Source organism: Chanos chanos, chromosome 10, assembly GCF_902362185.1.
Source record: "Chanos chanos chromosome 10, fChaCha1.1, whole genome shotgun sequence".
In the NCBI taxonomy this organism is placed as follows: Eukaryota; Metazoa; Chordata; class Actinopteri; order Gonorynchiformes; family Chanidae; genus Chanos; species Chanos chanos.
The window spans coordinates 32,622,523-32,636,705 of record NC_044504.1 but is presented as its reverse complement, the minus strand read 5'-3'; the positions used below and the strand labels follow the sequence as shown (position 1 = coordinate 32,636,705).

Below are 14,183 nucleotides of genomic sequence, written 5' to 3'. Positions count from 1 at the left end.
TTTATATGTATAGGCATTTTCTGCATGTATTGGGACAAGTTTTGTGAATTTCTGTGTAAAGCATAAATGTGAGGACTGTGGTGTTGTTGAAAGCTGTAAGGTTGTTGAACCTCAAGTGAGTTATATACGGCTGTACTTCAGCGTTTGATAGCTTTACAAAATACAAATATTTCCGTCAGTTTGCCATTATCTACACCGTATAGTCATACTGGATGCACTGTTTGCTACTAAAATGTGTTCCGGAGTGGAGAAGTTCGTTATGCTGCCTGTAGCCTGAGCCTTCAGACAGAGATGTATACAGGGCTAGGCTGCAGTGTGTTTAGCTCTTAGAGGAGGCAGAGCTGTGAGAGCTGATAATAAATAGGCTGGCAGCTGGCTGCAGGAGAGTCTCCACTCTGACTGTGGTATTATTTGAGTTAAGCCGTCTCCCAGGAGAAATCACTCCAGCTCATAAAGTGCTCCAAGTCCCTCTTTTCCACTCCACTCCAATGTGACTGATGTTTGGGAATTTCGCTGTGCGACGTTGTGCTCTACTGTACGCTTTTTTTTTTTTTTTATTAATGTGAGAATGAGCATGATTGGAAGATGTCAGTCTGCTTTAAGTAGAAGGTGTCAGGGCCAGCTTCAGAATGGAGCTTGTAAGTAGTATGTATACAGCAGCTGTGGTAAAGCTGTTAAGGGTGTTTGGATCAGGTCAAATGTGTCTGAGACCATATTACGTGATGAGAAAACATTTAGGTGTCTTCATGTTTGTCTGCCTTTAGAGGATTACCTTGTGCAACGCACAGAAAACCGGAAGGACCTCGTGAACTTCCCATCATCTGTATAGCAAAACACTTGACCAGAGCTCTGCTTAACTGTAACAGAGCGTACAACTGGTAGACAAGACTGGGATCACTGAACAGCCATGATCTGAGACCTGGTTGTCCACAAGTAGTGGAGAAGCAGTCTCTTCTGTCAGTATCAAAGACACATGGAAGTACCATCACAATATAAAAGAGGATTGAACAGAACATGGTGATAATGTCTGAGATGTATACACATGTTGCAGAGATGCTGCTGTTAATGGTGTTGATGTCTCATCCAATTTAAAGACAGTGTGATCATTTACAATGTTAATGAACTTGTATAATTGTGTGAGTTTTACATTCAGTTGTGTCTGACACTGTCAGAGTTAATAAGAGAATAGAATTTAGTGGGAGAACTGTGCTAATTAGCTCTAAATAGTGTACAATAGTGTTGTACAGTAACAGAACAATAAATTCTGTTTTTCATTATCTTTTTAAAAGTTATAGTTTTTTTTTTGTTGTTGTTCTATTTCGTGAATTCAGCATCTTCTGTAAGCATTTTAGCCTATAGCCTTTTCACTCAATTTATTATTCATTAAATGCAATGCATATAAAACATATGTGAGTTTTACACTGTCTCAGTTCACCCCACAGGTGAAGTAAAACGTAGAATATGCCAAAATGCAGTTTCCAGTGAAACAGAATATGAATGCCGATCTCTGAAGCCTGAATGTACATTTCAAACAGTTGTGCATGCTCATGCATTTTTGCTGGCCAGTTTTCTCGCCTGTGGTTTGGCAAGACTGATGCCTCTAAAGGTGCCTGCTCCAAACCATTTATCAAACCTACCACCCATTTGTGGCATTTAAAACCAAACTCTGGACAAGTGTTTCATTGTATTAGTGTCTTTGAGACTGAATGACTGACTGACTGAATTAATGAAGAAATCTATGAACTAATAAACTAACAAAAAATAAATGAATAGATGAATGAAAGAACAAATGAATGAAAGAAAGAAAGAAAGACAGAAAGAAAGAGAGAAAGAAAAGAAAAGAAAACTGATTAATACGATCACTGAACAAATACAGAGTCAGTAAACTTGAATGAATGAATGAATGAATGAATGAATGAATGAATGAATGAAAAGATAGTGAATGAACAAATACATAAAGAGTGCGTAACATTATAAAATAAAACAACCGGGCCAATAAACAAGAATTTGATTTGAACAAATAAATGAATGAACAGATAGATACATAGCTGATTTGACAAGCTTATTAATAAATGATTTAAATAGTTTAATTTAAGGCATTGTACCAGTTCATTATTTTTTTTAAACTGTCGCGAGTGTTGTCCTGACTGAGGCGCTGTGTATTGTCTGCCTGATCACCCGAGAAAGAAAACGATCTTGACAAACGACAGGGAGACCCTCTAGCTTTCCATTACTATCACCATTTACCATGTTCTCCTTTTTCTATGAAGTTGTGTGAATGTTTGGATGTATTTGACAATCTCTTATTAGTTTCAGAGCAGGCTAATGGAAGCTAATAAGGGTTTATATTACGGGACAGTGACAGCTGCATCTCTGCACACAGCCACATGTGCAGGGGGGAAAAGGTCTAACTCAGAGATTATTTTGCAGACCCGCCGTGTTAACAGATTGATTTCTGCAGGGAGTGTGATTGCAGTTCTAACAGAGATATTTTGAAATGTACAGAGCTCAGTTTCAACACTTTGAACGTCAATCTGGGTCATGTGGTTGTCTTTTACGTAGCAGTGTTGAGGGAGTGCCCATCTTAAATATTTCATCGGATGTTGTCTTAGTCAGAGAAACGGTGCTGCATTCAGCGTGTTGTTTCGTATTGCGCTTTGTGTGTATGCTTTGTCTGCCTTTGTTCACACCACAGACCCTCAGTGCTCAGTTTTCAGAATGTTAGCATTGGTTTTTGTTGTTGTTTTTTCCAGTATCCAGTAGCAATGTGTACTGACAGGTGCCCCGAACGATCCCGCATACCCAAATGAACCACAATAAAAGACTGTCTAGATCGTTGCATGAAGCCTACTGGCCTATTATGGAAAGCACAGATGGGTATAGTTCTTGTGCTCATCTTTAAAATGATTTGCGGCGGAGGACAGCGGTGAATTCCACAGCCCATAGTGATGAGGGCCAAGAAAATGAGAGAAATAACCAAAGCCATGGCACATGCTCACATCCTTGTCGTCCATGTTTTCAACAACCCTGTCAGCGGCACACTTGCATTAAGAGTAACCCATCACGCGGAGAACAATGTAAAAATCACTTGGACTGTGTTAAGCCCTGGACGATTCAGATTTTATGGTTTGCAGTCAGCACTCAGGTTGCAATGGTTCGGAATTGCGTAGGAAATGTGTAACACATTAGAGAAAAAAAAAATCGAAATCAGATCACTTTAAGCTGCATTTAGGATGTACCCTTACCGTATTTGAACAGGTTTAAATGTGTTGTGAAGGGCTTTGATGTCGAGTAAGGCACTAGACTGACCTCACTTAATTAGTGTTGGTGTGTGTTTACTTAGCCTCATCTGGAAATGGCTTTGGTGTTGTGATACCAACTGGTACTTCAAAAGAAGCAACGCATTCTAGGGAGCTTTACAAGGTTCCAAGAGCTGTTATCTTGTGTGCCACATGATCTGTGTGTGTGTGAGTGTGTGTGTGTGTGTGTGCAGTCTCTCCTAATGAGCAGTGGTAGAAAAGTCCTATGATAGAGTCCCACAAATATGCTGAAGGTTACTTTAATTATCTACCTCAGGTATGAAGTGAATCCGAGGGAGGTAAGACTTAACTGGATTCAAGGATGCGAAATGTATCCACAGGGAGGTCGGATGTAACTGCCTCAATAATAGGAGTGGGAGTACAAATTTCACCTTACCATGAACTTGAACTTAAAGCCTACATTAGCTTACTGTCAATCCATCCGTTGGTTTAACGCCAGTGCTTCCAGTTGATGGAAGTAAGTCAGCAAGTAAGTAGAGAGTTTGATCTATCACCATAATGAGACAGAGCAGGTGAAGTATTTTAAAGTCTGTGTGAAATTCTTTAAACCATAATCTGATCTTAAAACAGCAAATAAAAGGAGTATATGAGCCGGATGTCTGTCTGTTTTCAGGGTTTCCCGTGTTCGCAGCTGCCATGGGGCTCCTCCAAGTGCAGTGGTGGTTTACATTCCTGTTGGATTTACCAGGATATACAATCCCCATCCTCACTATCCCTGATTAGTTATCAGATCTTATTAATGCGGCTGAAGAAAGTGCAATGGGTTATTTTAACAAGCCCTTAAAGACCTGCAGGAAGAACACTGGTGGGCCAAAGAACTTGATTTAACACAGGCTGACAGACACTAGTCTTAGTTTTCAGGAGGTTATCTTTTTTTTTTTTTTTTTTTTTTGCTGATCTGTTCAGCTGCAAATGCCCTGGTTTAATTCCATTGTTTGCCCTTGTCTATGGAGGAGCTGTGTTGTTCTATTCTTACTCACCACTCATAGTGATGGCGGCAAGACATTCTACAGAGAATGTGTTTACTCAGCGCAAACATGTTTGAGACCTACAATTTTGAATAGATTATAAATATAAGTATGTGAATCGTACTGTGTTTAATAGATATTTTGAGGAATTTTTGGCAAGTGTTCAGGGTTTACAAATTGCATTTGTGATAATTTAGTCTAGACTTGATGATGGGTTAATTTTGGTCGTCTGGATTTGTTTCTCAATTGAGCAACAGGGCAGCTCATTAGTGAACTCCCTCCAGAATATCTAGCAGTGCTATTTTATGGTTGTTTTTGGTGTCGTAACCATACAATATTATCCGACATGAAAACTTAAAACTGGCATGAGTTATGTCAAAAATGTTACCAGATAAAACACTTGTTCTTTTTATTATCTTCTTGTCTTTCACTCATATAGTTTGCCCTTTTCATTTGACAGATACATATTAGGGTATGTTTTCATTTGTGCTGGACTTGCGTAAGCTAATCACATCAAGGATTACAAAATCCAAAAGTAATCACACTCAGCACTGAGTAGACCCAGATTCAACTTTGGAGAGTCTTCTCAGTGGAGACCAATGAGATTATCATATTTTTTTTTTCCATTCTCATGTCCATATTGTTGCTGTGTGAGGTGGTTTGAATGGCAAAGAGTCGATCCAATGGGCTGATGGTCCTGGCTGGGAGATCAAAGTCCTGTGTTGCATGCCTGCACGCCAGTCGCATGCCACGTGTTTTCTATCACTCTCCACCCTCTATAAATGCTTTCCCTTCTGCTCTCCCTCACACACACTTTCAGGGCTCAAGACCTCTCCACTGCGTGTCACCCCATCGCTGACGGTCCACATCAGGGTTCTCATACTGGGGCAAATCTTCGGAGTGGTCACATCACTCGCTCTTTGAATGAAAAACTGTGTGTGATGTACCTCTTGTTGTAGCTCCAATTCTTTCTGGTTTCATCCAATGGTAAGGTCCATGCTGAGGCCATTTGCAGTAATGAGAAGACCAAACAGACTTACAGACTGGGCCTGTTTTAGCTCATACAAGAATATTCATTTAATTCAAAGGAGAACGTACTGCTCTCTGTCAATTCAAAGTAATGCGCAGACCCTGTATATCAGCTGAATTTTGACAGAGTCATGTGCGTTTGATTAACGCACGACTTTTGAAGGATCAGTGAGAAAGTCATATTTGAGTCTGTGTTTGAGTAGGATCTGTGAGAACACATGTTCAGTGTCAAATGCTGGAATTTAATTGTAGTCTTACAGACAGTTTGTTTTCTATTTAGACTTATTGGTTACCATAACACTTAGGTTCTCCTTGCTGTATATCTTTACAGGATCTAATCATCTTGACTGAATGATTATAAGTGGAGAATTGTGACAGTTATACGAGAACCCAAATGGGCACACTGCTCCAGATCCAGGGACCATGATAAAGGTCTACAGCCTCTGAAGCTTGTTTATATTGTTCGTTATATAACACTGAACTCCTTCTCAAGAACAGCTCCCAGCATGTCATGTCCCTGATCTCTTCCCCTTTTGGAAACAAGAATCCAGTGTTTTGTAGAGTGCCATAATTTACAATGACAACATGTCTGACCCAGTAAGAGACCAGAGTTAAAAAAATAACAAAACAGAAAAAAAAAAAAAAAAAAAACGTTCCCTCAGAATCCAGTTTCATTCGTTCTTGTTATTGTGTTAAACTTGCTCTCTCTTGGCTTATTACATTCCTCCATCATGTTAACACATGACTGGTCCCATCTCCCTTGATCCATGAGCTGTGTATTGGCTGGCATTTAGCTCCAATCAGGAATGAGGCACATAGATGCCGAGAAAATGTCTCTCCCAGCTTGGATATTGCCTTACTTCCTAGGTTTACTCACCCTACAGTCACTGCTCTTCTGCATGCAGTTCCTACTTTTTATTGGACATGTGTTTGTGTTGGTCAGAGCTTGATTCATGTTCCTTTGGATTTAAGTCAACATCTTTGTGACATCACTTCGCATGGTAATTGGTCGACACTTTCACAGTATGATCTGCCCACTCCCACATCAGACCAGCGGCTTTGTTCTGGGAAGACTGTCATTTCCAGGTTTGCTGTGGGCCTTTCATGCTGGAATTATCCTTCATAAACCTGGGTCAGCTCCCAGATGGAAGTCATTATTGTCCCTCTGACTCATTGCATTTGGTTTTTCTATCAATTTAAGTATGGGGACACTCACTCCTTGAGTATTTTTCTAGCTGCTTTTCCACCAAATATCTGACCCTAAACTTTTTTCCACAGTAAAGTCTTAGGCTTGACATTTTCCATTGGCAGAGTGAACTGTGATTATTTCAGGATGGGCTTGTATGGGTTAGTGGTCCAAACGGTCAAGCAGCGGAGAACTGCAGTACCACTGATACTCCAGCTCTAACGAATAATCTACAGAGCTAGATAGCTGGTAGTATGATGCGTTTTTATTTTAGGTCAGTGCAGCCTCTCTAGTACATCATTTGTGAGGGTGCTGAGAACGTGTGAAAAGTTCAAATTAATCCTTGCAAATAAATCAATTCAGCAATAAGCAGTGATTTATTTTCTGAATTCTTTATGGGCCCCTATCCATCTGCATTTTTTTCTGACGTTCGCCAATAAACACCCAAGGAGATATTTGACTTTTGAAAAATCCCATCATTCCACTTTACACAACAAAAACTAATTAAATCTGAGAAAGCCCCACAGCAATAATATTGTTTCCACACAGGCGTCAACTGTGGTTGATTCTTGTGGGAAAGGAGCCGTCTAAATAACCGTGTTAGTTCACAAACACTGGCTTTTTTTTATTATATTGTAGACATCATTCTCAAGCCTTGACCCAAGAATTAATTACGATGAGTGAAAACAAACACCACAATGCCCAAATTACCCAAGAGTCTGGAACTATAGATTCGGTCCCACCACTGTCGCACAGCTCTGAGAGTTCTTGGTTCTATACACAGCATCAAAGCCTGTTTGCTTTTCCAACTGTTCCTTTATCAACTCACCTTACACAACTCTGAAACAAGTAGGGAGGGCACAGGGTTTTAGAGAGAGTATGAGGGTCCTGAGAAGGTCCTTTCTAAAGCAGGCCTGGTGCCTTTTCACTTCAAAGATGGTAACCACAGGCCCAGGAATGTAGGCCCCAAGCTCCAGATGCAGGCAGTCGAGGGGGCTGTTTATTTGGGATGGACCCCCGGTGGTGGATAGGACAAGGGCTGGACGGGGGTGTCACTGTGATGGATGAGCGTGGTGCTGGCCTGACAGCGGGACAAGGCCCTTCTGACAGCCAGTGTTCCAGGCCTGGTTTGGTTGAGATGGCCCCTCGCTCAGTCCACACAGGAGGAAGCAGTCCATTCACCAGGCCAAACACAATGAACATCTCTTCTTGCTCTGCGTGTCTGTATTTTTTTTTTTTTTTTCTGAATCCATATTTCAGTTTTGACAGGGCTGCTATTAATTAGCTCCTTGCTTAGGATTGGTATGCTCATATATTGCTCTCATATGTTTCAAGAATAGTAAATAAATGGATGTGGTTCCTACATATGAAGCAGCAAGCAGTAACAGCTTTAGCTATGTCAGCAATTCATGTGACTTTTCACCCTGCCAGCTGTAAGGCATGCATAGGGAGAGAGAGAGAGAGAGGGCACCTCCAGATGGGCCATTCCCTAAATTCTAACACTTATATCCCTTGTTTGACACCTCTCCTTGGGCCAGAGACTATTTTAAAATAATTGGTGACCAACCTGGTATTGATGTATCAGACCTCATATCCCCTACCCTGCTTCTGGTTATAGGGAATGTGAACTTCAGTTCTTGAACTCACTCTTTGAATTCACTCTTTGATTGGCCCTGTTTGGCTCCTTTATCGTAATCATGCAAATAGGTAGTGCTGCCTGAACATTTCAACAGGGACATTTCAGCATTGCCTGTGGACTGTGCCGTTGATTGAATCAGATCATTACAACAAAAAGAAGAGAAGAGTATAGATTCGGTGCTTGCGGCAATCCGACCTTCTCCCTGGTTCTTGTTAACCTTTTAGATATACAATTCTTACTAAGGACATTTATAGTAGTGTTGAACTGTTCTAAAAAAAAAAAAAAAAACCCTTCCTCTAATGTTAATTAGAAACTGTTTTCCTTGTGCATTATCCTTCCAGCTATTGTAAAATATTTCTTTTGATATTCTGCCGTCGAGGGGTTTAGAACCAGCAGTCTGGCTGCGTTATCTTGCTCATGTTTGTCTTTTCTGGTGTAAATGAGCACAGACAGTGTGTGGTGTGTTGTGAGGCACAGTCCCATGGGTCCCTGTATGGACTTTTTCAGTAGCAGCTCAAACCTCCCGGGATAGCTCCTGGTGTCCGTGTGATAAAGTGGACACGCTGGGTTCTGCCCAACTGCTGCGAGCCGGAATGATCAGGAAAAACAACGGGGGTTCTTAAAATACCCTCACCTCCTTGGAAAAGAAAAGTATTTTTTCCAAAGGAATAACTAAAATACCTGTTTTCCTCTGTTTGCCTTTGTTAATTTTTCTTCTTTTCTTTTCTTTTTTGTTTGTTTGAGAATTGTCTAAAAGTCATTGATGGTGTCACTCAAGACAAGCAAATCTCACATTTGCTGAATATATTCATGACACTGAAAACGACGAGGAAAGAGATTATTTGACATTGGTGGTGACATTTTTAACCAATGCATATATGACTTTCATGGAAATAATTTCAGGATTTTTCATTTTCAGAGGGAAAACACGCATTGTAACTTTAAAACAAATATATGTACAAAATCCAGTAAAAATATAGCAGAGGCATTTTGCACATACAGTAGAGTAGGAACTGACCTTGGGAACAGAACTAGAAAGCAGAGGACAGTGCTGTCAGCTGTGACTTCCCAGAGAGCGAAGTGACACTTTGTCGGTAGCACAATGTTTGTCATCCTTTCCTCCATCGTGCCGGAGAACAAATAGCAAAATCCAACTGTGAAAGAGGAAGAAAAATGACATTGTACATCGTTGATATGCAGGAACAGGCCAGATTTGGAGTAGGAGAAACTCTTGTTCTCTCTGACCTCATGGATGACTGGAGAAATCCTAAGGAGAAATGCATAGAGTTTCTCTGTGCAGATGTGAAGAACAGTCATGTGAGTCCATACATCATTCCAGAGAGAGAAAGTGTGCTGTTTCTACACCCTCAGCTTATTAAGGCATTTCAGGCCCCACTGCACTTGTGCTGCTTCCCAACCTTTTAGCAGGCTCCCTACCTTGAATGCCAAGCATAACAGTAGATATTCTAGAGCAGTAGTGCGTGGAGGATACAAGGGCTCTCTGGAAAATGTCATGTTTGGGGGTTTAGCCCGATGAAATCCAGAAGATATGATTCTTAGCTGAGATTCTGCATTTTTTTTTCCCCTCCAAAGAGTTTCTCTACTGATACTATTGAAGTATGTTAAGATATAATCCACAGCCCCAAAAGGCACCAGGATGACCGAAGTCAAACTGCTGACCTGAGCCTTGAATGTGGCTGGGGTCAGGGTGGTCAGACAGGATTGTGGGCAGATCTTTCATGTGGCTGCCACTTAAAGAGGGGACAAAATGGTCAACCTTTAAAGGTTGTGGGATACCTCTGAGACGAGAACTGACCTTTCGGGGAAACCACTGTCCGTGAGATCTTTGAGTGTTTGAACACACATTACACGGATGGGGGATTGTGGGTAAAGACTACAGATACCATAGTCACAAAGTTCTCCATAATTAATATACTGATGATACAGGACTGACTGGAGGACATTTTTGTCCTACTTTTTCGTTAATTTTCCACTTTTGCAATATAATTCCACCATCAAGGTAATTGTCAAAGGGAATGAAACGGAATCCATCAAGAGTCCGATGAATTTGGTTTTAAGGGATAATAATCTTCCTTTTAGACTTCTCAGCGGATCCAGTAGAAGTTTTGCAATTTGAGAAGTTATGGGCCTGAATACTATGTACACCCTGTGTTTAAAGAAAGCCAGCTTTATTAAAAAGAAGTACTTGGTTTTGGCTGTGGTGGAATGTTATTCCAGATGATCCACTTTTTTGCATGTTTTGATTGACAAGATAGATCTGGGAGCCATATCCTCTGTAAATCTGGCAGAAAGAATTGATGAAGTCCAACATGTAATTATTTGTCTATCAGCTTTCCTGTCTTCCCTAAGCTTGCAGAAAGAATGTCCTCCCTTTGCCAGAAACCGTCTTTGACTGTTTGCTACACACAATTAATTCTTACAGACTGAACATGTTTATTGTTATGGTCAGAGAATATGTTGCCAAGGAAAAGACATCACTCCCAGAGTAACAGAGTAGTAAAACAATGACAGCGGCGCATCTTAAATTCACTCCAGAAAATAAGACTGTTACAACTGAAACCAGATATCAATATGGACACACCTAGAGGCATTTCATCAGAACGTTCAGATCCAAAATACCTGGATGCTGTGTGCAATTGCAAACACCTTACACAGTTAAGATAACTGAAATAACTGTATATCCGTAAACATTCAACTGAAAGTAGTCCACTGTCATTTTGTATATGGCATAAAATCTGTTCAGTGTTTTTGAAGCATGTCTCAGGTAAAGCACCTCTTGCATTTCATATTTTAGAACAACCCGGAGAATGTGAGTGTGGATTAGTATGTCATATTTTTTCTTTAAGTCCAATAGTATCGATGATTTGCCATACTTAATGAGGGCAGACCAATTAATACATTGATTTACATTTAAATAGACAAGGAAACGTCACTGTCTGCAAAGTGTCATTTGCATATCGTTACCATGCTAATGTCTGTCTAACAGAGATAGTTGATGGCTCTGAATATAATTACAGTAAAAAAAAAAGGTGTTAATCACGATGTCATACATTAAACATTCGACCCAGTCCTTTTGATTGCCCTCCATACACTCTCACGTAGTGTTGGTTGTTGTATAGTACTATGTGCGCGCGCGCGCGTGTGTGTGTGTTTTTGAGCTGTTCATATGAGAACAGTATTTGAAGCTATACCCTCACGTGTTTTTGTATGGCGGCAGGGGGGTTGCTGGCATTAAAGTTTGTATTTTTTCTGAGATTTACATGTGGTGTGCATCAGGTCAGTCTACCAAAATCTATAAAAGAATAACTAATCCTGGCTAATAGTTTATTCTATGCAAATTACACATAGAATAGAAAGTACAATGAGTAAATGGGATCTGCATGCTGACAAATCAATGGTAATTATTGCACCACAATATACAGAGCATTGGAAAATTATCTCCAGGTGTAGGAAAAATTGGCAGTCTCATCGCTCAGCACTTTAATTGGTACAATTATGATAGCTGCTTTTTAGCCTCTATTTAGAATAAATCAATGCCAAAAACGGTCTGGAAATACATCACTGGTGCAGCACTGAGTCTGTCCTAAACCAACATTTTTAGTAAGCGAAATCCATTGCAACAAATAGACGCCATTCATCATCATTGTGCACTCTCACACCAGTTGATGCACAGGGGTCAGTGAATCTGCTCCAGGCTCTATTTCTGGCACAGTGAAGAACCCATTTCAATACATGTTCATTACTCACGCTAAGTGTGACCATCATTTGGGAAAGGAGCAGGTCAGAGGGAGTGTACATGGTTTTCTCATTAAAGAAGAACTGGGTGGTTGGGGAAGAATAGTTTTTTTTTTCTTTCTTTGAGGGGGGCGGGGAGGGGGGAGGGGGGGGTTCAAATACCCCTACATGATACACAGATACACAGGCTGTCTAGGAAGAAGCCAGGGTTACAACATGCCAGGACATGCTGTTTTGATCCTGCACCAAGGATAGCGTTTGAGGGCTTGCTAGGCCACGTTGTGGATCCTCCTGAGGGACAGCTGAGGTGCAGTGGAGGCCAGGAGTAAAATACCATGTGTGCACCCAGTAGGGGGGCATTCCTTCAGCCCCTCTGATTTCCTCAGCACTGTCACACTCTTCTCCAAGCTGCACCGCACTTCTTGTCCAGCTCCGCCTCAGTTTACCCACGGCCCCTTATCAGCAACACATAATCTCCCACAGCTCATGGTAGATTGTGGAAAAAGTAGCTGTGGTCTGAGTTTTACACCGGCAGTTGCCCTCCTTGCCAAGGGATAATATACGACATAGTGTTTAGTCATGACCTTGGCTAATGTCAAAACCTCATTGAACTGCATGGGTGGTATTGGATTTCAGATACAGCTGTGCTTAAGGTAGCGGACTTAAAGCAGCTACAACTCCTGGATTGACTTACTGGAGTTCCAGATCCTTTCTATCATTCTTTACTGATGCGCAATTATTTTTTCTTGTTACCACCCTGTAAAGCCATCTGAACCTGAAGTCTTTTGTTTGTTAAAATAAAAAAAAATATATATATATATAAATATATATATATGCTCAACATTAACAAATGCACTCAGTCCAGTAAATGAAGACTCTTGTTTATTCTTAAAGTTTTTCATTTCATGACACAGTGTTGAAGCACATCATCATGAAACTGTTCAGAGCACTCTCAGTTTTATAGGCCTCTAAGTCAGTCTGTCGTTCTCTTATCTTCCAGAGGAACATTCTTGGCAGGCGGCTGTGGAGTCTAGAGTTTTGTGGATTCCTTCTCTTGCAGTCGGTTCTGGTTGATTATAAACAAACCAAGCTCTAATAGAACTGAACCTCGACCAGAAGGCTCCTGATTGTTCATTCTGGAGCGCGAGCTCCCGGTCTTTGATATCCTGTAGCGAGAGGGCGTCTGTGATTAATGAGATATTGTGAACAACCACATAAGTGCAGTGATCTATTACACAAAGATCCCTTAGAAGAGCTTGCTCTCAAAGTTAACCCGTTAATTATGTTACTATAACACGAATAGTGAATAGGGTAAAGTACCTCTTTGTAATCAATGTTTTGTTCACCTCGCAAAGTATTTTCCCACCTTGCAAGTAACTGGAAACGTATAGTATATTGTTTCAATCGTATGAACGCCCCTGTATATATGTCTGTATGTCTGTGCGTATTTTTCGTAGTATGTGTGTATTTGTGTATCTGTGTCAGAGGGTAAGTGAGCATGTGTTAATGTGTTCATGTCATGCTGCGGTGACAAGCTGTGTGCTTGCTGCAGTGACCACTCGGTGCTGAGACGACAGACAGTGGGGTCTATGTCTAAGTATCAGCAGGGTGAACGGGAAAGGTGGCAGGGCAACTCATTGGCCTTCAGAAGATCGATGGGGGTTTAGAAAAAGGGGGGGGGGTGGATTTTCGCTGTCAGCTTGTCTACTGTCTGTTCTGTACCACGGGCCAATCAAAGCAGCCCAACCCTGACAAGCCCTGTTGCAGCGTGCATCGATCAGACTGGCTGAGGAGGAGGTGGGGAGGGCGGCCCGCTGAGGGGATTGTTTTTCACAGGCAAGTGTGCTTTAATCTCCCTTCTGATGTCTTAAGAGATCTATCAGTGTAACTAATAGTAGGCCACAGCAGGGCAGTAGACTGAGGGGAAAGCAGATCCACTGATGTTCCGTCATTCAGTCACTGAAAATCACATCCACAAGTCTGATTACTTCACTGCTTGCTTCGTCACTATGTGATTTGTTCTATGCCTTCACAAGCCCCACATTCCAGGATGTTTTTTTTTGTTTTTTTTATCTAATGTGAAATAATGTTTGACAGTTTGAGGCAATTATTGATTGCTAACATATTGGTGTGAAGAAAAAGACAAGAGGCAGGTATGTGCTGGCAAAGCTGAGAGGTTTTTTTTTTTTTGGTCGTAAACGTGCGCTGGTTGCGAGGTCTTATTGAGCTTGAAAGAGGAATTTCAATGATTGCAAGAGGCAATGTGCAAGGTGAGCTTTAATGAG

General features: G+C 41.1%; 1 protein-coding gene across 1 annotated transcript in view; it reads left to right on the top strand.

The window, feature by feature from the left end:
- epha3 (eph receptor A3) overlaps positions 1 to 14,183 on the top strand; it is a 72,185-nt gene that overhangs the window by 15,039 nt on the left and 42,963 nt on the right. The window lies entirely within an intron of this gene.